A 27,058-nucleotide genomic window follows, 5' to 3' on the forward strand; every position below is an offset into this window, starting at 1 on the left:
GCTAGGTCTTATTTTCAGGGAAACATGGTTGAAAGGGAGCATAAAGTAAATACACACTCTGGAACCAGATTGCTTGGGCTCAAATCCCCGCTCTGTGACCAATTAGGTGTGTAGCCTTGGGCAAGTTACTTAACTTCTGTGCTTCATTTTCCTCAACTGTAAAGTGAAGATAATAATAGTGCCTATCTCGTAGGGGTGTTGTGAAAATTAAATGAGGGCAATTCATGTAAAATGCTTAGAAGTGTGTCTAGCATCTAATAGGGGCTATGCATATGTTAGCTATTATGATTATTTACAGAACTACTATCTGCCCAACCCTTTGCTAGGTAGGATGGGTAAGAAAGAAGGCAGGCAGCTGCATTCTCACCATTTGAGTGGTTGCTAGGTACTATTTACTATAATGGATACAAATAAATGAATAGATGATACAATTGCTGCTTTTGCAGGTCTACTATTTAATTGGAGATTTAGGGCTAACTCACTTAAAAAGTTTGAAAAAATACATACATGTCATTTTCCAGAGATTTTAAGAAGGTAGTTTACTGGGACATGAACAGGGACTTGAAGGATGTGTATACCTGGGGGCATTGGCCATTCTGGGTGGGAGAGTGATGTGGTTTTGATATGTTGGCATGAAATGAAGGAAGGCTTGAGGTGCTGATTGTTTCAAGGGGAGCCACAGTACATGTGAGCATAGACCAAGTTCCTCGTGCTGGGGTCTGTTGGAGCCAACAGTCCTATCTCAATTGGCAAAACTTCTGAAGGGGTTTGTTGGGAGACTGTACCTTGGGTTTTCCAGAATTGGGTGAATTAACTAAAACAAATTTTGTTGTTTTTGTTGCCCAAGTAGGTATGTGAGAGGCTCTTCATGTTTCCATATTGGTTAAACCAAAGAATAGAGCTTAGTGATTACTCTCTAGGTCAGCAACCTAAAAACAACTTTCAGTTCTCCCAATGGCTTTACTATTAGATAGGTATTTGGGATAGAATTAAAAGGTGTGAGGACTTCTTAGTGTGTGATTGTGAGAGGGTAAGAAGTGTGGCATTTTCTGGCCAGGGCACAGCTCTAGCATCTGGACCTTAAACTTATAGAAACGGTCCTTTGGGTGATTTTCAAAGCACAAGTTTTTGGCTGTGCCTGATGACAGAACCAGATTTGATGCTCCTTTCAATGGGCTTCTTTTGGCATAAGTGTTGACATAGCCCCTAGGCTGCTGGTATGGTGACCTACCACTGTGCTTGTTTTGCAGTAATGTTTTGCCAGATAGCTCCTGTGATTGGTGACTGAAAGTTTTTAAGTTTCTTTCCATCCGTGGTAACCCTTCTACTTTGGGGGAATTTGATAGATACTTTGTGTGGCCATGGTATCAATCAGGGCCTAATGAGAGAAAAGTTGAGATGTGGGCATTTGGTCATATAAAACAAAGTATAATCCTGAGAAATCCTTTCCTCGGTATATATGTGGGAGGTCACAGGGGCCAGAGCCTGGGAGGAGTAACAAGACATGCCTATCAGGCTTGGTCAGCTTTTCCTTTCCTCTCTTTAGTCCCGGCCTCCCCCAAATACCTGGGAAGGATCAAGGCTTGTTTTTCTCCAGTGAAGTGTGTTTAGATAAGGTTCCTGACCTTACTGTCTTGGTCTAATCTGCCCGCCGCCTTTTTCAGAAAGCTCAGCCTGAAGGTTAGATGAAGTACAACCAGAGACTCTTACCTGTTGTAATCTTTAATAATTGGGGTTGACTAATCTGTGGAATGGAGTTGGAGGGTGGGGGTCAAGGTAACAGCCAATTAGGCTGTCAGTAGTTAAGTTGTACAAATCTTTGCTATCTTCAAGGGCTTTAAGTGAGCTAAATTCCTCTCCAAACCTCCTTGCAGATACTCCTGGGAGACTGACTAACCCACAGCAGTTTTCTTGCTGAGAACAAAGGTCACTTAACCTCTTTGCCTTTGATTTTTTTCTTTTCTCTAACATGAAAATATCAACAGTATCAGAAATCTGTATCCATAGTACAGCAAATCCCCCTTCCCCAGGTTCCTTACTCCTCTGGGCACCTGGGCCATGGTGGATCTAACATGCTTGGTGAGAATATCTGCCATTTTGCTTCAGGATTACATCATACCTCTCTGCTGGTACTTGGAGAGCTGTTCCAGCAGGGCCTGAGGTGGGCCTGGGGAAAATCAAGCCTAGTTACCTTTCTCTCTGCCATAGCCTGGGCATTTTCCTAAGGTTGGGAGTTTGCCTCCTGGCCTTAGGCCAGTTGCCAGAGGAAACCAATGACTAAAGGCTTCCTCCCTGCGACATCACCTTCTGGAACCTTTCCTGATGATTCTCTACCAGTCAAGTATGCCTTATTTGGCTATTTTCTCCCCCCTCAAATGCCCTTCGCCACCTCAACTAGTACTCTGTTCTCCTTTGGTACAGGGAACGCCTTCCTCAAGTTTATATAGTTTCACTTGCAAGCTTTTCTCTTTGTTTAGGGCCTGTTTAAAGTAGGAGGTGAGATTCTGATAGGAGGAATGGGAGAGGAGAGAGGAAGATAGGAGAGCTCTGGAATGACTGATTTCTCCACCCTGCTTTCTTATTTCTCCTTGCTCTCTCGACCCAGCCCGGTCACCCCTTCTAGCTTCTTACCTAGAACTCTGATAGCCTAGGAGTAGTCTTGCTTGGCCTGAAAAGGCTCAGAGTATGGGGGTGGGGTGGGGCAGGGTAGGGCAGGGACTCTCAGCATCTGAAACTATTCCTCTGGAGTAGGTAAAGCCTTCCAGTTGCTAAGTACTTTGTGTGCCTTTTGTATTCCTATGGTTTTTACTTGGCTTTCCTGAGTGGCCTGAGTCCAATGTCCCTCTGCCTCCCAATCCCAGTCCTGAGCTGTCTAGCCCTAGGTCAGAAGAGCTGAGCTTTTGACACTTAGCTTGGGTAACTTCTCTCTCTCTCTTTTTTAAAATGCTTTTTAGTAGAAATAGAAATGAATAGAAGAAATGAATAGAAATGAATAGAATAGTATACCAAATCAGGATATCTGGTTTTTATTCTCTCCCTGTGTGACCTTGGGCAAGTCACTTTTATGGGCCTTAGTTTTCTTATCTGGAAAATGAAACATTGGCTTTTTCTGACTTTCTGATTACCTGTGCCCAGTCTTTAAGAAGATACTAAGGAGTTCTTGGAAAGACTATAATAGAACAAAGAGCAGTGACTGGAGAAGTTGCACTCTCCTCTTTAGAATGACATTGGAAGTGTTGTTCTCCTCCTCTCCCACCCCAACCAGCTATCAATGTGTAAAGTAGTCCTCTCTATTTCAGTGAGCTCTGTGTAGAGGTATTGGATCCACCAAACACAGAGCTCGCTGTGGGCATCCTGGCTCAGAGAGACACACTGTTGACTGAGTGTTTTGGGTGGGGCCTTGGAATCCAGCCTGCAAACCACAGTTGCTAGCTATTTTGGGTCATTGGTGACTCCAGGAAAAATAGAGGACCCTTGAATTGGTCATTGTTCTAGCAGAGAAGGGGAAGACCAAGAAACAAACCAAAACTGAATGCAAATGTGATTTGACTTCCTCTACCCCCTTCCCCCACAACATCCCTCTCTTTAAGGCTATGACATTGCTTTTGGCTGAGTCTAAAATTGCTAAACTCCCCTTCCCCTTCCCCTGTCTGAGTCACTGATGTCTATGTTGCCCTTGGATGGGGAGCGCTAGGTGATGTGGGTTTGGGTGGAGTGAAGCGGAGGGATTTCTAGTGAGGGAGATTGCCCCACGCCTGGCTTTCAGCCTTCGACTGATCCTGCATTTTGTGAATATGACTTCCTTTGGTGTTAGACCTGTAGATCAAAGGAGAAGGATTTCTGAATTTCCCACGAGGGACTGATGGGCTGATGGGACATAAGCAAATTCCTGGAGATGGTGTACCCTTGGCTAGATCTGTTTTCATTCTTCTCCTTCCTTAGTGACATTTTATACAGTGCTTGCATGTGAATCAAGGATCCAGGTTGTATCTCAGCCACCTAGGAGTTGGCCATGAGCATGATCTTCACTTCCCCTGAGCCCCCTGGAGGAAGAATAAGATAGAAATCTTCTTGGCACCTGTCTTCCTTCCTTAGGGAAAAGTGCCTAGGGCAGTTTTCAGAGAAGGCTTAGTGGGTAGAGCTGGGTAATGCTTTTGCATGGAAGATTCTTCCCCAGCATTGAGCTGGAATGGCTTCTGGGTCATGCAGGAACTTGCTGTTGGGAGCAGCCACCTTGCTGGCAGCCTTTCCTTCTTAGGGGCCTCACATGGGTTGTTAAGGATTCCAGTTGCAGGTGGTAGATTAGAATGGCTGTTGCTGAGGGAGAGTAGGCAAGCAGGTGGAGGGGGGAGAAGTAGAAGGAAGAGTCAAATGGGAAAAGAGTGATTCTTTATTTTTATATTTCCCCTTTTTATAAAACCCGACATGGCATATGACAAAGTTTAGCAAATAGAAGCAAACTCTTCTATAAGCCCACCATTTTAACATAGCAATTTTTATTTATGTGTATTTCTTGTCACATCTCATATATGTACCTTAGTTTTTCATGATGCAGTCACGGTGTACATAAAACATCCTACTTCTTTATCCTTACTTATCGCTAAAAACTTAGGTAAATGCTATTTAGTTTTAAAAAATGACTGTTGCAATGGCTTTACAAAATTCCATCCAATGGCTATGTCTAAATTTACTTAACCATTCCCCTGTAAGGGGAGGGGGGCATTTGTATTGCTCCCAGCATTTGCTAGTTTTTATAACACTGCAGTGAATGTGAACAAGACAAAATATAAACCCCTTAGTATAGTATACAGGGAGAACATTTTGGTCTCTGGCTCAAGCCTAGCTCCCTCTCCAGACTCGGCTCCCACTTCTCCCCACATGTATGCTATGCTGTAGCTTTATGGGGTCAAGTTTCCCCAAGTAAGTCATACCTCTTATATCTTTTAGGTTTAGCATATGCTTTTTCTTTCAGCTTGAAGTGTCAAGTGTCTCTTCTTCACTTCCCCCACTCCATGTCACCTCCACTAGAAGCTTTCTTTAATACTCCCAGGTAGTATTAGTTACACCATCTTCTGTGTGCCCACTGTGTTTTGTAGGAATTTCTGTTATTATACTTAACATGTGGTATTGCAGCCGTCTGGGCTCCCAGGATTTCTTCTTCAGTAAACTTCTGGATTTGAAAGTTTCTAACTCCCCTACCTCAAGAAGGGGTTGTTGTCTAGGTGGAGGTGGTTAGGGATGGTCAGGCCTTTGAAGAGTATATAATCAGTTACAGACATTGAGAGGGAGAAGCAGCAGTAATATATGCAAGGGATCCAACAGTGTTGGGTGAACACCTGGTAGAACATACTACGCACTAGTCTCAGAGAAAATATACCTATCTGTTTGGATGATCTAGCCATATAAAATACTGCCATTTGCAACAACATTGGTGGATCTTGAGATTATTATGCTAAGTGAAATAAGTCAGACAGAAAAAGTCGAGAACCATGTGATTTCACTCATATGTGGAATATAAAACTGAAAGCAACAAAGGAACAAGACAAACAAATAAACAAGAACTCATAGACACAGACAATAGTTTAGTGGTTACCAGAGGGTAAGGGGTGGGGGAAGAGGGTAGTAGAAGAGGGTAAAGGAGTTCAAATATATGGTGATGGAAAGAGAACTGACTCTGGGTGGTGAGCACACAATGAGATGTATAGATGATGTATTACAGAATTATACACTTGAAACCTATGTAATTTTACTAACCATTGTCACCCCAATAAACTTAATTTTAAAAAAAGAAAATATACCTTGGAGAAGGGAAGGGTGCATTAGCACCTAGGGGTGGGGCGGGGGGAGAGGCCTGAAAGAGTCTTGCTGGCCTTGACCAACCAGTGCAAATTTTTCAAACCATTTTGGATATCAGTTTTCCATCTGTGAAAAAGAAAGAGCATAACTTCTTAGGGCTGTGGTGAAGATTTAGGCACTAATGCATCTGAAAGTGCTCTGTGAGGTGTGGGGAACGGGCGGGAGCGTGGCCCAGGATACCCTAGAATTTTTCTTCCAGTTGGCCTCTTAAAATTCTGTTTTATGTGTGTTTCCTATTAAGGCTTGAGCCCAGAATGCCAGATGCTACAGTTCCCTCGAGCAAGCATTCCTGCAGGTGCCCCACAGCCTGGTGCTTTTAGTGGGAGGTATGCAGGGAAGTCCCATCTCCCCACTCACCTGAGCAGAATGGCTCCAAGTGGCCCCTGCACAGCCCTACTCAAGAATGGCCACAAGTGGCTGGGGAGGGAGGTGCCACCTTCTCCTCAGCTCTTTAACATCAAATGAGTGGTACTGGAGTAGAGGGTTTCCCAACATCCCTTCAGCTGGAGGTGGAAGTATTTATAGAAACTGCAGTGAAACTGGGCACCTTTTCAGACCTCTGTCCCCAAGCCTGCCATGCACTATTAGAAGGACATGTCTCTGTGTCTGTCACTGACTATAAGGTGTGATCAAAAAATATGGTGAATGTTTAAATTAAAAAAAAAAAGTATTACAGTAAAAGACACATTGCCATTAATCCCCCTCAAAATACTCCCTCTCACGTCAAACACACTTATCCTATCGTTCTTGCCACTTTCTGAAGCAGTTCTGGAAGTCCTCTTTTGTGAGTGTCTTTAGTTGCAATGTCGTGGCTGCCTCGATGTCCTGAACCATTTTGACTTTGGGGAAGAGCCAGAAGTTGCACAGTGCCAGATCCAGTGAATAAGGTGGATGAGGACACACTGTAATGTTTTTATTTTACAGAAATTGCCATATTCCAGAAGCTATGTGTGACACAGAGCATTGTTATCATGGAGGATGTTTTACGGCATACATTAAAACACCTTCTTTGAACCATAGCTCACATCTGACTGACTGCACCAAACAAGTTGAAACTTGTCACACACTGTTAATAAGGTTCAACACGCCACTTTCCATATTGAAGATCTCTGCCTTTCCATTGGATGGCACTTGGTAGCAGCATTCACCGCATTTTGTGATCACAACAGAAAGGCTATATGTCACACATCGCTTCTGGTACGGCAATTTATGTCAAATAAAAACATTATGGTGTGTCCTCTTCCACCTTACTCTCCGGATCTGGCACCGTGCAACTTCTGGCTCTTCCCCAAAGTCAAAATGACCATGAATGGTAAATGTTTTGAATTGATTCAGGACATCAAGGCAGGCACGACAGTGCAACTAAAGACACTCAATGAAAGAGGACTTCCAGAACTGCTTCAGAAAGTGGCAAGAATGAAGGGATGAGTCTGTTGGAAGTGAGGGGGAGTATTTTGAGGGGGATTGATGGCAATGTGTCTTTTACTGTAATAATTTTTTTTTAAATTAAAATTTATTGGGATGACAATTGCTAGTAAAATTACATAGATTTCAGGTGTACAATTCTGTATTACATCATCTATAAATCCCATTGTGTGTTCACCACCCAGAGTCAGTTCTCCTTCCATCACCATATATTTGATCCCCTTTACCCTCATTTCCCACCCCCTCCCCCCTTACCCTCTGGTAACCACTAAACTATTATCTGTGTCTATGAGTTTTTGTTTCTCATTTGTCTTATTCTTTTGTTGTTTTTGGTTCATATACCACATATCAATGAAATCATATGGTTCTCTGCTTTTTTTGTTTAACTTATTTCGCTTAGCATTCTAATCTCAAGATCCATCCATGTTGTCACAAATGGTCCTATTCCATCTTTTCTTACTGCTTAAATTTAAACATTCACCATATTTGTTGATCACTCCTCGTATACGTGTACGCTCGTCAAAGACCTGCCCATCCCACCAGTCTTGGGCAAACAACTCATGGGGAACCGTCTAAGCCAGATTTAAGGTCTTTGGATGGAAATTCTCCTCCATCTAAGGTGCTTTTAGTTTTCTCCACATACTACCCATGGCTTCTTGCTGCTGTCCTGGCAATTTGAAAACCCACAATCCACCCCAGTATTTTATGTTTTATAAAGGAAGAAAATTACCTGAATCTATGGAAGATCTGTTAGTCAACTATAATATACAACAATGGGGAGGGTCTTGTTCAAGGTCACTTAGTGAGATGGGCAGAAGCAAGTCTTAAAGCCAAGACTGTCAGGTGTGTATTCTTTCCATTCTAGCAGGCTAACTCACTAAGAATATAAACTTCTCGAGAACAGGGATGGTTTCCTACTACCTATTGTATCCCCAGTATCTAGCCTGGCATAGAAGAGGTACTCAACAAATATTTGTTGAATAGATAATTAATAGCTACTATTGTCAAGTTGGAATAGTCTTTCACAGACTCCTTTGGCTAGGTCTACTGGAAAGCCAAACAAAAATCCTAGTGGTCCACTAGAAATTATGTAAGGAGGGTTGAGCTGGGCCCTGGCAGAATGGAGCTGAGTAGTGCCAAGGAATGGGGAGGAGTTGTCCTTCTTGTGCACCTTGGAGAGCCTGTTTACCTGTGAGTGGCCAGCTTGTTCACAGCCAATTTCCACTCCCTTTTCCCATGTCTTCACACAATACAGTAGTATTCTTGCCAAAGGGGAATATTCAAATGAAACATTTTAGTGGATTCTAACAGGCAGCCGTGCAAGCATTTCTGTCTGCCTTTGTGAAGCAACCTAGAGTTTGGCCCTAGAGTACATATTTGAAACATTACCCAGTTTTAAAATTGTTTGTATGTGCGCTGCTCATTGTGACATGGCCAGCAGGCAGGGCAGCACTATGATACATAATCCTGAGAGGTTTGTGCTCCTAATGTTTAGGGATAGAGTTAGCCACTGTATTCAGGGATGGGCAGGGCCAGGCACAGATTGGGGGAGGACAGCAGGGAAGTCCTGTAGATCACCAGGTTGAGGCACTCAGCAGCTGTGTTCTGCCATTGCTGCTATTGCTACCACTATCACCTTAGGGCACAGAGCTGTGTATCTTTGCAGATTTGGGCATGTTTTAGTCAAGGTAGGCTAATTTGGAGAGCAATAGGAGGTACTCTTCCCCCCCACCCATTTCTAAGAGAAGGATGTGGCCAGCATTTTGGAGGTATAGGTTTAGGCCTACTGGATAGGGTTGGGTGCTCTAAAATAACAAGAGCCTCTGCAGGTCATCTTATCTTTATTTTTTTTAATTTATTTTTTAAATTTTAAAATATTTCAATTATAGTTGACATTCAATATTACATTATTTCAGGTGTACAGCATAGTGATTAGACATTTACATACCTTACAAAGTGATCCCCCCGATTAGTCTAGTGCCCGCCTGGCACCATACATAATTATTACAGTATCATTCACTATATTCCCTATACTGTACTTTATATCCCTGTGATGGTCATCTTGTCATTAAAGGAATTTTTTTTCGGTTCTTACAGTGCTGAGCTAGACACCGTACAACGAATGTTAATAGTCTGTGGTATTTTGTAGGGCAGACTTAAATACACACAGACTTTATTTATTTTGTAATTTTTGATTTGTGATTTTTTTTTCATTATGGAACTAATACATATTTGCTGTAAGAAATGAAACAGCACTGAAAAATATAAAATCCTGTCTTTTGCCCCTGACTCTATTATTCTCCAGAGAGAACCACCATTATTAACCAGATTGTTTTGTGAACTTAGACTCCTTTGAAATGCATTTATACATATATAACTTTAAACACACATATAACACAAAACCATACTCTTCTGCAACTTTTTTTTTCTTACTGTGTGGTGGCCATCTTTTCACGTCAAATCAGATTTTAATGTTTGTATGGGCTCATCAATAAACAAATTATCCAATGGGTGGAACACTTAAAATCCATACAAGGAAAAAGGGCCTATAATCTTAGTGGAGTGGAAAGGGAAGAGAACATTGTAGGGTCTTGCCTACCTACGACAGAAGGCTTTCTAGACAAGGTGGGAGTCATGGCCCTTCTGTTGGGATGAAGGCTAGGATGATGAAAGCTGTTTCTAAGCTCAGTAGACCCCACGTATAGAGATTGTTCTGATTTCACCTGTGCCTAAATGATCTTAGTAGAGTGATTGGCAGTAGGGTATACCATTTTTCTGTGCTTTTGCCAGTTTGGGGTAGTTTGATTCCAAACAGTACCTGAGAACCCTGTTTCCCAGAATATCTCTGGCTGTTATAGCTGTCTGAGGTTAGAGAAATAAGCTCTGTGTGTGTGTGTGTTTTGGAGATGGGCACATGCCTTTTCAGTCTTCCCCAAAGAAGAGCAGTGAAGCTGGATTAAGTTCCACCCTCACTCACCCCCATACTTACCAAGGATCTTGTCCAGGTGGCAAGAAAGTAGAATATTGTAAAATACTCAACTGTAGCTGAGCCATCCAGTTCAAGAGTAGGAGGGTAGAGACTTGTGAAATACAAATAAACATACAGTATCTTTTGAAGAAAAATTAGCCCAGTGGCTGCTCCTGGTCTTAGAAGCTTGCTAGCTTGAGGATATTGATCATGTTGAAGAAGCCAGGCCAGGCATGGAGAAGCAGAATTACCAGAAATGCAGGCTCTCTTCTGCTCACTGGCATGCCCCGCCTTTCTCTTCTTAGTCCCCAGACTTTCACAGTGGGTGGAGCAGAGCTTCTACTTGCCCAGCCTGTAATCCTGGAGCCTCTGACACCAGAGGTTGACCTTGACTGGGCCAGGCCTATGGGCTACTGCAGGCATTATTGCCTTACCCTTAGACAAACAGGAAGCTTTATACAAACAGATTCCGAGTTATTGGAGCTTTCTGAATCCTTGTGGGGCAGGGAGAGCAAGGCTCTGAGATCAGACTCCAAAAAAGAAAGGGAATTACATTTTAAAGAATTTTTTGGGCTACCTCAGAAGGCTTGGATCCAAAGTATCTCTAAGGCATTTATCATAGGCCAGGCTTGTAGGAAGATCTGTGTTTCAGTGCTGATAGGTGGTGTGACCTTGGGCAAATCCCTTCACTTCCCTGAGCCTCCCATTCTTCTTTAGTAAAGTGGGGATAATGCTAGTCTCAGAGTTAATGGGAAACTTATATAAGAGAACATTGGAAAGCCCTCAAATGTTAGTTCAATAGAAAATCAAGCATACAAGATTCAGATGCTCAGAGAAGCTTAAATCATGTTTTAACAGCCTCTGTTGACAAAGGCAGTAGATTGTGTCAGTGGATGAAAGACTTATACCTCACCATTAAGAATGGTTATGATTCTTAAAAGGGTAAGACTTAGTTATCAGGAAAAGTTCACTTCTGTGGAACAGCTCATTTATAGACCATCTGGGATCAATGATGCATTGCAATAATCAGCTTTCAACTATCTATAGCAAAGAAATTTAGGGGGTGACTTCCTGCTTTCCAAGTAGTTCGCTGTTTAAAACAGCCCTGCCAGCTGTGAATTGAAGGAATCCATTTACAAGTTGGCTGGCATTGCCTTGCAATTTTTTTCCAGTGTTCCTAGTTTTTCTCATCCTATGTCTGGACCAAAAAAAAAAAAAAATCCCAACACAAATACAGATATACAGATACGGGTAATTCTCTACAATTTGTGATATGCATCATAGTTATCAACCCTTTTTACCACTATTATTATTATGTCATTTGATATTCATTGACTCTAGTTGGCAGGTTAGGAATTATTATCCCCACTTTTTCATATGGGGAAACTGAGGTTCAAAGAGGTTAAGTGACTGAAAAAATTACTCAGCTAGTGAATAAGGGAGACAGGACATGAGTGAGAAACAGATGACTTTGGTTTTAGACTCTGCATAGGGTAGAGTGTGGAAAGGGGAGACAAGTGTTGTTTCATAAAGGCTTGGACTTAAGCTCTAGTCATGGTTAGGCCAGGGTTCTGAGGCTAGAAAGGAAGTTTGAGCTTTAAATATTAGGCCGTTCAACTGTTCCAGTAGTTGCCCAACCTCCCTTCAGTTTCTTCTTCTAAAATATAATGAGTTAAGAATAAAGTTTAGAGGGAATTCTAGTAAAGTCTGTGTGGGGATGCCCGCCTGTCATGTTTATGTTCTGCCTCTTTGGGGCCTGGCCTAATTCTTGTTTTGAAGCTGGTTTGTGTCACCCCTTTTGCTAGAATCAGATCACTGCCTTCAAGGCTAGTGGAGCTTTCCACCTGGTTGAGCCAATAACTTTCTTGGCTTTGCCTTGTTCCTGGATATATAAGTGTTGCACATTAGGAAGTGAGAATCTTTTGGGGACTAATTAGGCCTAGCTAATGTAGGGTCTTGTTTGTACCTTGGTGGGAGCATGAGCATTCGTCTAACTTGTTGAATGGAGGAGGTACTGGGGAATTGTAGAAAGAGCTCTATTCTTCAGTTGAAAAGCTGGTGTTTAGTCTGAGCTCTGCTGCTCGTTTCCCAGGACAATCTTGGCCAAGCCCTTTCCCCTTTTATGGCCATGGTCTATTCTACAAGGAATTGGTTTGGCTAATCTCTGAGAGCCATTCCTGCTCTGAAAGTTTGTGGTTTATTCAGAAATGTCACATTCCCCAACAGTGGAGGCTGGTCTGCCCTACCTTGGGTAGGGGATGGTGGTACACATCTCATAAATGTTCTCATTCTCTGGGGATCTGGGCCAAATGGCAACTCTACGAGCTCTGAGAGGTTGGGAGTTGTCAGCTATGTCTGGCTTTTGGAGGAGAGACCTTCATAGAAGGGCCTTGGGAATGTTCAGGAGCATAACTGAGTAGAGGGGTAGGCAGGAGGGTGGCAGGGCTTAGTCCAGGCCTGATGTAGGTAAGGAGGGAAGAGGTACTTTGGAAAGGTAGTTCTTAGGGAACCCACCAGAAACAGGTGATAGAATGACATCATGAGATAGATAGTTTAGTGTAGTCCCTGGCCAGATAGTCCCTGGTCATAAGTAGTTGGTAAGCCCTCAGGAATGTGAAACAGTCACATGGGTATGTGTCACTGGAGCAGCCAAAGGCTGTGAAATCAGGAAGAACAGTTTTCCCTTGTCACCATCCTCTCTGTGTAGGATATGAGGTCCTTAAATTTGGGCCATAGAAACTAGATGTGGCAAATGAATAAACATAGGGCATAACGGCAGATAAGCCATTATCTGTCCTTTTGATGAAGGAAAAATCATAATGCTTGCTTGATGTCAAAGCATGTGTAGTGCAATTTACTAGTGCTGATACACTTTATTATTTTTTGTTGATTTGAAGCAAGGTTGGAAAAAGGGGGGAATTTGAACTTATGACTCTAGTGGCCCTAGGGGCCAGAATGAAAGTTGAGTTTAACTGTTAGAGTAGGGGGATGAGTTTTACATGGGGCCAGCTAGGCTCCTTGCCTTCTCATCCACTGGGGAAGTCCAGCTTGCCTATGCACTTGGTCTTGGCCAGCTTGTGGAAGCATATGTAGACTCTGATTAATCATGGCTTTAAGGCTTTGGGCATCAGTAGTTTTTAAGAGCTCCCCTAGGATAGTCTAATGTTGGGCCAAGGTTGATAAGTACATTGGTAATTGAAGCTGCTCCATGTTACATCTGAGAAAACTGAGTCTGAGAAAGGGAAGGCCTATGCCCATGGCAACATAGAATGGTTACAGCTGAGCTGAGCTGAGTCTTTGTATTCTTCTCTCATAGCTGGAGGTAAAGGTGGCCCTGACAGCTCCACTGGGCAGCCTTTAAACTTGGCCATTGGCCCTGGATGAGATATGTGTGCCCCCCCATCCCCAAAGGTGCTACAGGAAGTGGTGGGGTTCACAGTAACTAACTGGACCTAAGGGAGGTAAACAGCTCTCTTTAGAGTATAAATTCACTGTCTGGGCATGTGTAGACTGGTGGTGGTGGTGTGGGGGATAGGACAGGATGGGAAGTGAGTAATGTTCTGGGCATCAAGGCATTCAGTTAGTGAGAACATTACAGGGAGTTGGTGAGTAAGAGCCCATGGACCTGGTGACTTCATTCCTCAGCTCCATATGAAGTGCTGGGCTGGGACCCTGCCCTCTGTCCAAGACAAGGTGCTTGGAAACTGAAGACTGCTTGTTCTCTGCTGCCTACTTCAGCTTGAATGGCGTATACACCTGACACCTGGGCCCCAGACCCTGCTCTTCCTATGCTTTCAGCGTGCACTAAACTCTCCCATAAGCCCTGGCACCATATCACAGTGTTGTCTTTAATTATGTTTCCACTGTTCTACACGTGGCACCCAAATTAGAGAATAAACTCCTATGGTAGGAAAGGGGACTTTGTTCCAAGTACTCTCAGAGGCACAAGAAAGTGCTTAATGTGGAGAACCAGGCAGCACCAGGAGGACATCTTGGTTTCTTCTCTCTCATCGGCCTCCAAAGGAACTTTTAATGGGGAGAAAGGTGACTGGGAATTTTAGGGTGGATATATAGCACACACTGTATTCTGTGGGATCCGATGATTACATACTTTCACTACTAGATGGGAAACTCCTTGAAGTAAGTGCTTGTCATAATCTCTGTATTCTCAGAGACCAGTATCCTGCCCCACAGTTTGCAAGTACTCAGTTGGCTGAATTAGTTTGAAAGCATTTCTTCTGTTCCCTCCCTTGGGTGAGACTAGATTCCCTAGAATCCCTCTATCTCCTGGGGGAAGAATCTGGAGGCTAATTGTAGGATAGAGCTGCATCTGAGCATTGGCCATCTGTGGCACCCCTGTATCCAGCCCACTGTTCTTAGTAGTTGACTTTTAGGGTACACATGCTTTCACATGTACATGTTTTTCTTTTCTTCCTTCATTCCTTGTCTCTTCTCCCCTCCCTTCCCTTTTTTTCTCTCTCCAAGAGGGGCGGGTGTGAGGAGCAGGAGCAGGAGCAGGGGCATGGTATGGGATGTTAGAAGGTGGGCACTTCTGAATGTTTTTTTCCTTACCACTTCCTGTGAGAGAAGTGCTAACTGGACCCTAGGCTCATAGACCTAGTCCAGAGGAGAGAATACTGCACTTGTGTGCAGTATTGGCTATTGATGGAGATCTTTAACCTGGGATCTTTGTGATTGGCATTAGTTTCATTCTTAGCTCTCCCTCCCACTGAGTTTGGCATTTCCAAATTGATTTCCTTTTATTCTCTAAACCTTTTCTAAAGGGATAGGGAAGTAAACAAGCCACATATATCCCTTTATTTTTTTGAGCCCTTAATAGGCCAGCTGGGATGGTCCCCTTTTTACTTTTTTCTTCTTCATGCATGCCTCTTGTTTTTCAAGGCCAGAGGTTGGAGCCAGAGGGCTCGGGGCCCTGCACTCCATGGCTCAGCCCCTGGCCTGGGGCCTGCTATTGAGGGGAATCAGCTTGGCCCAGGGCCTTTCTGGTATGTGAAGGAGCCTTTGGGGAAGATGGTTAGTGGTCTAAGCTTACTACCTATTCCCCCCCAATGCCTTTACTTAGTAAGAGAGTAGGCTACTGTGTATGATTGTCTGGGCCAGTTATCTATGGCTAACTTTCAGATAGGACCCTTGCTGTCCATCCTCTATGGAAAGTAGAATGTGAAGAGAATGATTAGTCCAGGTTTGAGGCCTTGCAGGTAGTGTATGGAGTTACTTGCTTGCCAGTATTTGGTCTAGCCTAGCAATTGGCGAACTTGCCTGCTGAGCCTGCTTTTGTACCTATCTTAGGAATAGGTTTCACTTTTTTTTTTAACGGGCTTACTTCACTTTATTTTTCTTGTATAAAATTATGTGGTGGCCACAGCTGGAGCCTGGGTCCTCTGTACAGAAACTCTGGTGTGGGTCTTTACAAGATGGTTAGTGAGTTCCTGATAGGGAGCCTTGGCAAATATGGTCTCTTTCCAGAGGTAGGTGTGAGATAGGTATACCGTGTTACCCCCGAAATAAGACCTAGCCGGACCATCAGCTCTAATGTGTCTTTTGGAGCAAAAATTTATATAAGACCCGGTCTTATTTTACTGTAAGACTGGGTATAACATAATATAATATACTATACTATAATATACTATACTATAATATACTATACTATAACATAATATAATAATACCGGGTCTTATATTAATTTTTGCTCCAAAAGATGCATTAGAGCTGATGGTCCAGCTAGGTGTTATTTTCAGGGAAACAGGGTAGGTCTTAGAGATGGCATCAAAGGTGGCCTTGGCGAAGTTGCCCAGGGTGGCAGTGCAGGTCCTGGCTGAGGTGTAGCAGTCATTGTACTGGCCATCATCATCAGCTTCTTGGGAACAGGAGCTGAGACAATGTCATTGTCCCTGGGGGTGGGGATGAGGCGCACCAGCATAGAGCCACAGCAGCTGGTCACCTTGCAAGGGACGGTGTGGGGCTTGCTGATCTTGTTCCCCCAGTAGCCTTGCCACACAGGGATGATGGAGAACTTGGCCAGGATGATGGCCCTGCGGATGGCAGTGGCTACCTCCTTGGAGCACTGAACACCCAAACCCACATGTCCGTTGTAGACCCCAATGGCAAAAAATGCCTTGAACTGGGTCCTCTGGCCAGCGTAGGTCTGCTTTTACACTGGCATAATCTTCAAAACCTCGTGCTTAAGGGACACCCCCCAGGAAAAAACAACAACAGTGATCTCAGATTCCTAGATGGGCAGGGAGAAGAGCTAGATCTCTTCCAGGGACTTGATCTTCCTGCCCTTGACCAGGCGGCACAGCTTGGTGACAGGGATCCACTCCTTGTCCTTGTCCTTGTCCTTGCCTCTGCCGAGCTCCGTGGCGTTGGCCAGGCCCCAACCTGGGCCATGAACTCAGCCTGGGACGCTGCTGCTGAATCCTCATGGAAGCCATTGAGGCCTTGCTTTTTTTTAATTTTTAAAGAAGAATATGCAGCAAAGGTCATATGTAGCTCACAGAAACCGTTCAACCCATGGTAGTCTATGCTTTACATTCCCAATTTATTGTATCCCAATTTCTTATAAACTTATGACTCCTATATAGTCACCTCTGTCCTGAGCCAGGCACATGTTAAGCCTTTGAATCCTGATTTATGAGTAGGCTGCTTGTAGCTAGCCCCTTCCATGTTGGTTATTAACTAACCAAACCACTCTGTCTCTTCCATGTATGCTTGGAGTCATAGTCACTGGGGTCAGAATTAAAACTACCCTTCTTGGAGTGGAAAGAACTTGATAGATGATGCTTTCCTCCAGCTCATTCTTCCTATGTAAGGCAGCTTTTCATCCCAGATGGCCCAAAATCTGATAAGTACACAGCTGCTGTTGATAGTAATTAGGGAGATTTGAAAACAAACACAACAGTCCAAAGCTGTACTCAACAGGGGATTCCGGAGTTCAGGCTAGCTCTTCCTGTTCCTCCCCCAACACTTCATTCCTGGCTTTGCTGAGCCTCCAAAAATCAAACCTGACTTTTTGAGAAGGAGCCTCCTTTGTGTTTTTGTGAGATCATGCCTGAGTAGAAGGAATTCTGGGTGCTTTTGAAGCAAGACACTGAGATTGTTTGGAGTTGAGGGGGTGTGGGGACAGAGCCCCAGAAAGCAGTTTCCAGGCTCTCGGCCTCACACAGAAAGGTGCTGGCTCAGGTAGTAAATGGCCATCGACTGTGATCAAATGGCCATCAGCTGTGGCTAGTTGGCCGTCAGCTGTAACCACTGAGCCATTGGCCACTAATATAACTGCTGTGGCTACGCTAGCAGGAAAAGGGGGAGCTAGCAAGAAGATGGTGGCTGAGTCTGCAAGCGGCACAGTGAGGGTTGAGAATTGTGTTGCCCCTGGTTCCTGTGTCTCCAACCCAGCTGCCAGTGAGAGTATAGTGGTGTGACTCCCCTATCTATGTCTCCGTGGGTGTTCCTTTTTGGCCTCACCATATCCTGCGTTCTTATGTGGGGAGCGGGAGGTGAGACCCCGCAGGCTGCCCCGCGTGACAACTGGTCCAGCGAGCAGAGTCCCTCGCATGACAAATGGCGCAGCGAGCAGGGTATGGTGCCGGCCAAAGCCCTCCGAAGGACGGTGGAGCAGTTTGTGCCTATGAACACTCAGTTGCAGGAAGACTAGGAGGAGCAGCTGCCAGAGAGCTGGACCCCCGTGGAGGGGTGGGAAGACATGGATGGTTCCCAACCAGCAGAGGCCGGAGAAAGCTAAGGTCCTTGTGGCCCTGTGGGCTGGGAAGTTCTTGCTGAGGCAGCCCGGATGCAGGACTTGTAGTCCCAGGAGGAAACGCTTGCTGAGTCCTCCTTGGGAGATGAGAGTGAGGTCAAGGTCATCCCTCACCCCCAGGACAGCCCTGGCGAATGACTATGGACTATGGGGAATTGCCTTCCATCCCTAATTTAATTGACCACTTGACTGTTTGGGAACATACCACCATGTAGTGGAACTGGCGGATGTTTGCTTTTGTGTCTTGACCGGCCGCCATTGAGAATATGTAAGCACCTTGACTGTGAGCTGCTGTTGTTCCAGCACGGTACCCTGAGAGGCCCAGAGAGAGTGGCAGTGCCCTGAGAGCCCTGGCTGTGTCCAGGAAGTCTGGCTGTGCCCAGAGAGAGTGGCAGTGCCCTGAGAGCCCTGGCTGAATCCAGGAAGTCTGGCTGTGCCCAGAGAGAGTGGCAGTGCCCTGAGAGCCCTGGCTGAATCCAGGAAGTCTGGCTGTGCCCAGAGAGAGTGGCAGTGCCCTGAGAACCCTGGCTGAGTCCAGGAAGTCTGGCTGTGCCCAGAGAGAGTGGCAGTGCCCTGAGAGCCCTGGCTGTGTCCAGGAAGTCTGGCTGTGCCCAGAGAGAGTGGCAGTGCCCTGAGAACCCTGGCTGAGTCCAGGAAGTCTGGCTGTGCCCAGAGAGAGTGGCAGTGCCCTGAGAGCCCTGGCTGTGTCCAGGAAGTCTGGCTGTGCCCAGAGAGAGTGACAGTGCCCCGAGAGCCCTGGCTGAGTCCAGGAAGTCTGGCTGTGTCCAGAGAGAGTGGCAGTGCCCTGAGAGGCCCTCACTGTGCCCGGGGAGACTAGTGGTACCCTAATAAGTCCAGGAAGTCTGGCTATGTCCAGAAGTACTGGTGGTGCCCTGAGAAACCCTGGCTGTGACCAGAGAGCTTGGCTGTGTCCAGGAAATAGCATTCACCCCCAGGCTCCTCGCACAGGGCCCCTCGCGGAAGATGCTTGTCACGTAGATTGTGAGGCGAAACCCTGTAGGGGTGGAGTGTGGGCACAGAGCCCCAAAAAGCAGTTTCCAGGCTCTCGGCCTCACAGGGGTGTGATCACAGGGGGTGATACTACAGCGTAGCTCTAGTGATAGGCTTACCCAGACAAGGAGGCATTCTCAGCTACATCTGTAACCCATATACTCAGTATTCTGGAGAGGGTAGGGCGATTGTACTATTTTAGCTGTTGTGTGTTTATGTGGGTATGTGCCTTTTTGAGCACCCATACACATTCATGCCAAGTCATTGGGAATTCTGGAATGGAGAGAGTGTGGTGCCAAGGCTGAGTCATTTTCCTGGAAAGGTCAGGGTTCTAAGAGGACTTGTACTAGATCTACTCTAGAGTGCCTTCTCTTTTCCCTTCTGCTACACCTACCATTCCCAAAACAAACCTAGGATTGTAGGTGGCCACCCAACTCCAGGCTCCTGGGCCTGAGAGACTCAAGCACTGAGCTTCCTGACGGGGGTACCAAGGCACAAGGGGGTGAACAGTACTCACCAGGGCTCTTCTCCTCTCTCCTAGTGTCCCCACAGCCCTGTACCTGTACCTACAACAGTGTAGAAGACTTGTGGAATATGCACAAATGTTTCTGACCCTTAAGGACCGAAGCATATTTATGGATAGTCAGTGAGTGAAGTTAGCTTAATGGTTTTAAGATGACAATGGTGAGCATTCCAAATAGAGTTGCCTTAGGTTTTCCTGTGACATTTTTGGGTGGGGGTCTGGTCAGCGTTGTTCAAGATGACTTGACAGAAAGGAGGGTAGTAGCCATAAGATAAATGAAGTAGGGCAGTTATGTAGAGTCACTGTTGACCAGTATTTATAGCTGCATGACCTTGGGTAAGGTATTTAACCTTTCTGAATCTTAGTTTTCCATCCTTAAAATGGGGATAATAATGATACTTCCTTGGGATTTATGAGAGAAAAGAGCTCATGATTGTGAAAGTGTACCAAGAAGGGTGCTTGTCATATTGAAGGTGCTTGATAAATGTCCCATTTCTCTTAATTTCTTTCATCATACTTTTCCCTCTTTAAGTATTTGAGATCAAAGAACTTTAGAACCCTAGTTAGGCTTTGCTTCTAATTTGTAAGTGTACTCCCTGTACTGCATTGTTTCTGTATGATTTTTTTAATAGATGAGGAAACTGATATTTGAAACAATGGTGCCAATGACTGGCCTAGTTTGTGGCTAACCCAGTGTGCCTTCTGCTGTAGTCTGGGAGAAACAGTCTGAGAATCTGTGTGGGTGTGTCTGTTGCTTTGTGAAGAGAAACCCCAGCTCTGGGGAGCTTGAAAGTCCCAGGATGAGGGTATGGGGAAAAGGAGAAAAGGTATACTTGTATGAGATCCAGGTTAGACAGGATGGTTCTGGGGTGCGAAGAATAGAGGATGTGCAGAGGAGAACATAATTAGAGGAACCTTTACTCAATAGAGCAAAACAGTTTGTGAAATCAGTGGGTCCCTGCCCCTTTGCAGAAGCCAGGCAGCCTTGGTTGAGACCCACCCCAAGCCCTTGCTGTGCTGGTAGCTTTCACTTCCTCTTTGTGTGTGGTGGTGGTGTGTGGGTGCGGGGAGGGGGGCTCTTAAGTTTGGTTGCCCTTCTAGGTCTATCTGTAGGTAGACAGGTTTTCCATATGGACTGAAAGTAGGTTGTGGTATACTTCCTTGAGGTCTAGGGAGTGGTTCCCCCAAGGTTTGTGGGAGCTAGGGTGGGAGTGCTCATTAAACTAAGCTGGTGCCTTGATGGGGCTCTGTGAAACAGAGCCAGGTTCCTACCTATATCTCGCATATTAGGCCACCTTGTCTGGCCTTGTCTTCAGGTATTTCTGTCTCTGTCTATGACACACCTCTCCCCCAAATCTGATGAGCTAGTGCCTAACACTGTGGTGACAGAAAGGTATCTAATTTATTCTCTTCTGATTGATTCTGGGAAGAGGGACAGGGAGGTGGGAAAGGTGGCCTTGATTCTTTACTCTGGGCCTTTGGGAGGGTTTTTCACATATTGTATATTTCCCTGTGGCATTTGGAGGGCATACATTGTGTTTCTTGTCTCTGTGTCTTTGCATATGCTGTTTTTCTCCCCCGAACAACACAAGCTTCCCTTTCCCTTTAACACTTTTTTCTGGTGACAGTCTTAACCGTGTTTCCCCGAAAATAAGACCTAGCCAGACAATCAGCTCTAATGTGTCTTTTGGAGCAAAAATTAATATAAGACCCAGTATCGTATCATATATCATATCATATCATATCATATATATCATATATCATATCATGTCATATGTCATATTATAAGACCGAGTCTTATAGTAAAATAAGTCTGGGTTTTATATTAATTTTTGCTCCAAAAGACTCATTAGAGCTGATTGTCCGGCTAGGTCTTATTTTCGGAGAAACACGGTATTTATCCTTCAGGACAGGTCAGCTCTTCCTCTAGAGCTGGGTGTCTGATAACTTAGTGGTATATGAAACAGCATGTGTGTATATTTATATGTAACTGTGTCAGGTATGCAGGTCCTTTCTAAAACACCTGAGGTAGGGAAGAGGTGGCCTTATTTGTTTTTCTAGGTCTTACTAGAATTGTTGGTAAAATTTTAGGGCTTGCTTTGCATTGTGGAACAATGTCTATTACCTGGGCCATTAGGGAGGCTGCTACGTAATTTCTGTACAGATTCTGGTGGGGCTCTTTTCTTCTGATATCTGAAGAAACTAGACCCAGTTAGGGCAGTGTGTGTGGAGGTGCTTCTTAACTCAGAGAACTCGGATATGTATGTGTATGCGTTTGTGAGAGTTAGTGGTTTCATGCATGCTCACCACAGCATTAGGGGGTGCGAAGATTATATGTCTGTGGTGGTAGGGGTGCTAAAATCCCTAGTATTATTGGCTGGATAGGTGAAACAACTTTTACCGGTCTCAGTAAATTGGTAACTGAGCTTGTGGCTTGGAGGGCAAGATGTGGCTTTATCAATTCAAAAAAACATAAAGCCATCTTTTAAAGAAGTTACAGCAATCTATGTAGGGATCAAAACTAATAACCTGGGTGTCATGTCCTTCTTCTTTTACTGCCCCATCCCAGGACTTTTCTGAAACAATCATAGATCTGCAGAGTTCAAGAGCATTATTTGGGCTCTCTTTACCTGTGTTTCCAGGAAAGTGACCATGATAAATATGAAGACGGAGCTAGTGGCTACAAACAGAGATACCTAGGTATAAGGCCATTCTTCAGCCTTCAGCACATCCACTGGAGGCAGGTGCTAAGAGTCAGTATTATTTTAAGGCTTATGTGATAAACCTTGTTCCTTGATGGGGGCAAGAGTTAGATTGGGCTGCAAGATTAGGTGTAGGAGAGCAGCAGGCTGAGTGGGACTGGGGACATCCTATTTCAGGATGGTCGGGCAAGGTCCTCTATGTAAGCTTAGCCAAGGATGGGGCCGCACTGAAGGTCTGCTCTTAGTGAGGCAGTGCTGTGGAATGGCATCTGCCTTCTGACTTCTTTCCCTGGATGACTGAAGAGGCCTTCCCTGAATATTCAGATGGTATGTTCAGCCACATTCTTTGCTACTTATAGTTTGGGAAGGGAAGACAAGGGGAGCCATGGAGTCAGCTGGTCAGAAAGGAGTGAAGGGAAATTGAATAATGAGTGGGCTCAGGCTGTGGTACCATCCCTTCCTCTGAGTTTGTTGGGGAAGCTGTTCCTGTGGGTCTGAAGTCATTTTCTTTTTCTGAATGGCCAAAGCCACTCTAGGCCCATTAAGACTCTGCAAATCATGCTGCTTTAGCAGAAATGCTGATACTGGCATCTAAAACCCATGTGTAGTGCGACTTGAGTGATGTTTGGGAGTCTTTTTAAAAAATAGTGTATTGTATTTTTGCATCTCCTGGTTCATTAATCAAGGAAGAGCCAATTGGCATGTGGTTTTCCACTTTCCAAATGTAGGAGAAGTTGCCAGTTTGTGTTTTTCCAGAAAATTCATTTTTCTGAAAGTACTTTGGACCATCACCATCTGTCTCTAGGCATGGATCCTCCACCTATGGAAAGTACTCCCAGAGTTAAATCGTTACCTTTCCTGTCCCTGTCTGTGAAACTGGAAGATTTACTGCAGATTATTTACCCTGACCAGGCAGAGAACACCAGCTCCCTCCTCAGTCAACCAAAGCCTCCTCCAGGGAGGGCAAGTGTGGTAAATGACAATATCTTTCCCCAAGCAGCCACGTGTTCTCTGAGAACAGGATGTGGGGAGGGCTGGGCCCCAGTCACAGGGTATGGGGGCGGGTGCGGGAAAGTGGGTTGGTGGTATGGCCAATCCAGTTGGTGCCTGCCTCCTTGGCTTTGAGAGGCATGAAGAACCCCTGTATTTTTTAGTGTTTACTCATGTGTACACGTACCCACAGAGTGTCTGTGTTCTTACCCTAAGAAAGAACCCTAAAGACCTGTGCATGAGGCCCAGCTCTTCAGGCTGGAGAAACTCCATGCAAGGAGTGTGTGGGCCCACGTAAGCCTTCTGTACCAACCTGTGCTTTGTGACTCCTGCAGCTATAGGCCATTTTGAGTAGGTGTTGTCAGGAGAGCTGGGCCCCAATAGAGAATAGGGCTACTTTGTTGCTCTTTCCCAGGGCCGCCCCCCAGATGGCTTCCTAGCACACTGAAGTGATTTGCATGTTTAGTTTCCTTTTAGGCCCATCTTCTTCTCCCTTCCCCCACTACTTCTGCTGGGGAACTTTGGAGATGTGCTGCCTGGGGTGGGGAAAAGAGGATGTAGCTAGCTTCCTGTGCAAAGGAGGGTGGGGCGCCCGCCTTCCTGCCTGTCTACCCACCCGCCCAGACGCCATTTACCCAGTGCTTGAGGAAGTGCCTGAAGAGTTGAGTTCGGTCACCAGAGGTTGAGGGGCTCTCCGGAGCGTAGCGATGGGGCTTTGCTTTTATTGGTCTCTCTTCACATTTCTCCACCATGGGGTTGCCAGAAGGTCTTTTCCTGGAATCCCAGTGCCGAAAAGGCCTTTAGAAGCTGACTGGTTCAACCACCTCAGATTACAGATGGGGAAACTGAAGCCCAGAGAGTCCTTTAAGTCCTAAAAGGAATCAGTGGCAGAGTTAAGATGAGTAGAATTCTGGAAAGTTAGATCTGGAGCTTTCTCCCTTCCCGTAAGCTGCTAGTCCAGAGGTTTGCAAACTGTATTTGGCCGAGCTACCTGGGGAGCTGCAGCCCCCTCTTCAACCAGAACAATTCTACTCTTATGTACTTCATATTTTGAAGTTTCATGTGATTTTCTGTTTGGGAGAGTGAAGAGGCGGGTAGCTGCTGAAAATGTAATAAAATTTAAAACCACTGAGCAAGATTTAGTATAGTTGGGGACATTCAGACCTAGGTTACTGGGACCAGTCCCAGAACAAATTTCTGGTCCACTATTTCTTGGCTGGTTGCTCCCAGCTATTGGTGTAACTCCCTCTACCACAAGAAAGACTATTCACACCCCGTGTTGCCTTCCCATTGATCTCCCATCCCAAGGAGAGCCTCTCTTGTAGTACCCTGAGACAGAGCTAGAGGCCAGAGACCACTAGGTTTCTTGGATGAAATAAATAATAGGCCTTTGGAAGGACCCTCTTGTAAATTTAGTAAGAGAAACTTGGAAGGGCAAAGAACAGTGTACTGGTAGTTGGGGAGACCTGGGTTCTCATCTTGTCTCCTTCACACTTGAGCAATTAGCTATTTACCTCACTGAGCCTCCATTTCTCCCTTCTATATAACAGTGCTTGTCTGTGCCTTGCCTTTCATACAGAGTTGAATTGAGGGAGAGCATGCATGAGGACAAGTGTCTTTTAAACTGTAAAGAATAGTGCACATGAGGCTAGGATTATTATCGTATAAGCGTGAGCTGGAGGCCCTGAAAGCATCTGGGTTGGATAATGAGGTTACAGGAGAAAGGAACGAAAAGTTATCAAACATCTAACATATGCTAGATGCTAAGCCAGGTCCTTTCCTATAAGTAAAGGAGCTAATGTTTTCACAACAATCCTGTGAGGTAGGCATTACTACTTCCATTTTACTTTTAGGGACACTGAGGCTTCAAGAGATCTAAGACATGGAGTGCCCCAGGGCCTCCCTCCAGAGCCTGCACTCTCTGTCAGATATTTGTGAAGAGACCTTAAGAATATGCTGTGGTTTCTATTGAGGCTTTCCAAACTGTCCCCTGCCCCACTCCAGCCTCTTTTCCGTGGTAGGGATGTTGCCTTCATGTCTTTACCTTCATGTGTCAGTTCAGGGCTTTTTACCCTTAGCTTTCCTTGGTGGTACACCAGGTGCATGTAAGTGCCCTTGTTTGGCCTTTAGCTGATGGAGGAGCCCTTTGGGTCACCCACCCTTTCCTTGACAAGAGGGGCTTCTCCTATTCCCCTGGAGAGCTGGTAGGGGAGCTAGGGATTGTTTCTAGTCAGACAGACCTGGCTCTTGGCCAAGGTCATGTAGCTAGAAGATGGCAATTGTTTCCCTTTATTGAGACTCAGTTTTCTCATTTATAAAATAGGCCTAAGAATGTTTACCCCACATGTGTCTCATATGCTGGTAAATGTTTAACAACAGACTCTCTTGTGAAGCCACAGTTTGAACTGTTTATCATTGCCCATGGTGTAAATACTCTAACTATGGCCGATTTCAAGCTACCAACGCATCCGTGAAGGAGTTGTGAAGAGATGTGCGTGATCAGCTCTAGTGTTAGCTGGTTCCACTGCACCATTATTAATTATACCTATCTTAGATTCCCACACTCACCCCACCCCCAACCTGATCACATCTGTATGCAAATGCAGGACCCTTTCACCATGTCTGTTCTCTTTCCCAAGTTCCCAGAGCATCCAGGAAAGGTAGTGTCATTTAAAGTCTGCTCCTTGCCTGAAAATTCTACTGGGAAATAGTGAATGTGGAATGTTTAAGGGGCGGAGAACTCAAGAAGGCTTTGATTGGAGCCCTAATTAGAACATTTTGATCAGTATGTTTTGGCTGCTGAGGTATTTATATCTGCAATGACTGTTTCCTCCCACTGTCTGACTCTTAACTAGATGGCAGGATGGTGGAAGGCTTTGCACAATGGCTGGAGGGTTTGACCATTCCTGAAAGTACTTAGCTTTCTGATTGGAATTCCAAAGTCTTCTCCCTCTCCTGCTGGCAGAGCCAGCACTGCTGGGTCCTAATCTCAAAGTCCCTGTAATGAGGAAGCATTTTGGTCCTACCTCTCATCTCATATCAAGAGCATCTGTGCCAGGTGATGTTTCTTTAAAACTTCCCAGAAGATAATTGCCTGAGGCAAAACTATTAGTTCCTGAGTCCTCTGGAGAGCCTGTTAAGTAAATTTGGAGTTGGGTTCAGGAACCTGGGCTTTTAAACTAATGCCCCAAATGATTCTTATGAGCAGTTAAGTTTGGAAAACACTGCATTAGCACTGTACAGTACTCTGCCAGTTTGGCATCATTATGCCCATTTTACAGGTAGGAAAATCATGAACTCATGGCTTATTGTTGGTGAAGCTGGATCTTGCCTTCAGGTTTTCAGTATACAAAGCTATGTTTCTCCTACAACGGAGACATTGCTTTAGTGCACATAACTGCCTGTGGTGGTGGGCGTGGTGATGATACTAGGTGGGGAGGGGCAAGGATAATCCCTGCCCTACTGTACAAATGGGGAGACCAGGTTGCAGAGGGGTTTGGGGTAAGTAGCAGAACTGATTGCATCTCTGATCTTTTGTGGAGGTTGACTGTGTTCAACTCTAGACAGCCATTTTCCAGGCCTAGCGGCCCAGATGTCTTTGCAGTTGCTCTTTCCGTGTTTCCCTTCCATCAAGCATCCCTTTAGCCATATGAACACTAGCCCATGAGAGGCTGGTTGGTGCAGGGAGCTGTATTTCATGCCAATGGTTCCCGAGTCTGGCTGAGTGTTAGAATTATGTGAAGCTCTTAAGTTCTGAGGCTTGGACCCTGCTTCTTATATAATAAATCAGAATCTCTGTGGGTGAG

The 27,058-nt window shown here is 45.1% G+C and overlaps 1 protein-coding gene and 1 pseudogene across 1 annotated transcript in view; one reads left to right on the forward strand and one right to left on the reverse strand.

Moving 5' to 3' along the window:
• MSN (moesin) overlaps nt 1-27,058 on the forward strand; it is a 67,753-nt gene that overhangs the window by 6,952 nt on the left and 33,743 nt on the right. The window lies entirely within an intron of this gene.
• On the reverse strand, nt 15,619-24,004 carry LOC117024668 (40S ribosomal protein S2-like; annotated as a pseudogene).

The sequence above is a fragment of the Rhinolophus ferrumequinum genome, chromosome X (assembly GCF_004115265.2).
Source record: "Rhinolophus ferrumequinum isolate MPI-CBG mRhiFer1 chromosome X, mRhiFer1_v1.p, whole genome shotgun sequence".
Taxonomy (NCBI): domain Eukaryota; kingdom Metazoa; phylum Chordata; class Mammalia; order Chiroptera; family Rhinolophidae; genus Rhinolophus; species Rhinolophus ferrumequinum.